Consider the following 1,523-nt stretch of genomic DNA (forward strand, 5'->3'; position numbering starts at 1 on the left):
ATTGGGTGGGGAGGTAGCCCAATGACATACCGTTTCCGCGCCCATCAAAATAACGCCGTTGCCGGGGAATGGTGTCTTGAGTGAATATTGTTGTTGAGTCTATTCCACTTTATTTGCAAAAATACAAAAAGATTTTACTCTTTAGGCTACACTTGTAGCCGTTATACTAATATTTTCTTTGAGTTTTGTATGCATAGATCCCAAGTCATGGGAGAAAGCCCAAGAATTGCCTTGAAGGAACTAGGAGTGCCCGGTGCATATAGGTATGAGAGCGGCATAGCTCCACCTACAACACCGGCAAATGACTTTGAAATTAGGCCGGCAATGATCACCTTAATTGAGAGGAGACAATATAGTGGGGCTAAGAATGAGAGCCCATTGAACCATCTTAAGGAGTTTAAAAAATATTGCAACACTATCAAAGTCAATGGAGTTTCTCAAGAGTTTATCCGCCTCAAGTTGTTCCCCTTCTCTCTCATAGGAAGATCTTTGGAATGGCTAGACAAAGAGGTGAAGCCCAATTCTTTGAAAACATGGGATGATGTCACAAAAGCTTTCTTGTTCCGTTTCTACCCTCAAAAGAAGACAGCGGAGGCAAGAGCTTTAATTCAAGGGTTCAAGCAAAAGCCAAATGAAAGTCTCTATGAAGCATGGGAAAGATTTAAGGATTATCAAAGAGAGTGTCCACACCATGGGATTCCTACCTATCAAATCATACATATCTTCTATGGTGGGTTGAGTTCTCATGGGAGAACAAGTTTGGATGCCAGAGCCGGAGGCCCAATCATGAACAAAACGGAAGAAGAAGTGGTTGATGTAATTGATGAAGTGGTTCGTCATTACATGAATTGGAAAGAAGTGGAGAGAGAGCCAACAAGCAAAGGTTGCTCAATCGAACAACTTAGTGCCATCAATGATTTGACTACTTTGATTGCGGATTTAGGGAGAGAAGTTGTGTCACTCAAAACAAAGCTTGAGAAACCATCTTCCCAAGCTCCAATTCTTCCCTCCCAAATTAAGGGGAGAGGTACATTTTCTTACGCTAACTCTAATCTTTCTTCTTGTTGCATGATTAGAGAATGTTGGCCTTGTGAACTATGTGGAATGAATGATCATGATGCTTCTATGTGCCCCAATGCTGCTTGTGATGACTGTGATGGAATTGAGATAGAACATGTGAATTATATTAATGATCATGCATGTGAACCTAGAATTGATGTTCAAAGAAATGTTGGAAATAGGAATTATCATAATCATATGAATCATGATAATTATAACCAAAATGGAGGTTGTAGAAATCATGGATTCCAAGGGGTTCATGGTAACTATAACAACCATGGTTGTAATGGTCATGGTCATGGCCAAAGACATGGGGATCATAATCAAGGTTATGATAACTATGGTCAACAAAGGGGCCAAAAGCAAACTAGGGGTAATTGGAATAATCAAACTAGGGGGTATTTTCAAGCAAATTTTCAAAGAGGTTCCCCAATTGATTTAGTTCCAAATGCTCAAAGTTTAAA

The 1,523-nt window shown here is 39.9% G+C and overlaps 1 non-coding gene across 1 annotated transcript; it reads right to left on the bottom strand.

The window, feature by feature from the left end:
* Positions 1-592: 592 nt before the first annotated feature.
* Positions 593-698, bottom strand: LOC145603200 (small nucleolar RNA R71). Its single transcript, XR_014104732.1, has one exon. It is a non-coding gene; the product is annotated as a small nucleolar RNA R71 (small nucleolar RNA).
* Positions 699-1,523: the final 825 nt, after the last annotated feature.

This window comes from Chenopodium album, chromosome 21, assembly GCF_948465745.1.
Source record: "Chenopodium album chromosome 21, dcCheAlbu1.1, whole genome shotgun sequence".
NCBI classification, from domain to species: domain Eukaryota; kingdom Viridiplantae; phylum Streptophyta; class Magnoliopsida; order Caryophyllales; family Amaranthaceae; genus Chenopodium; species Chenopodium album.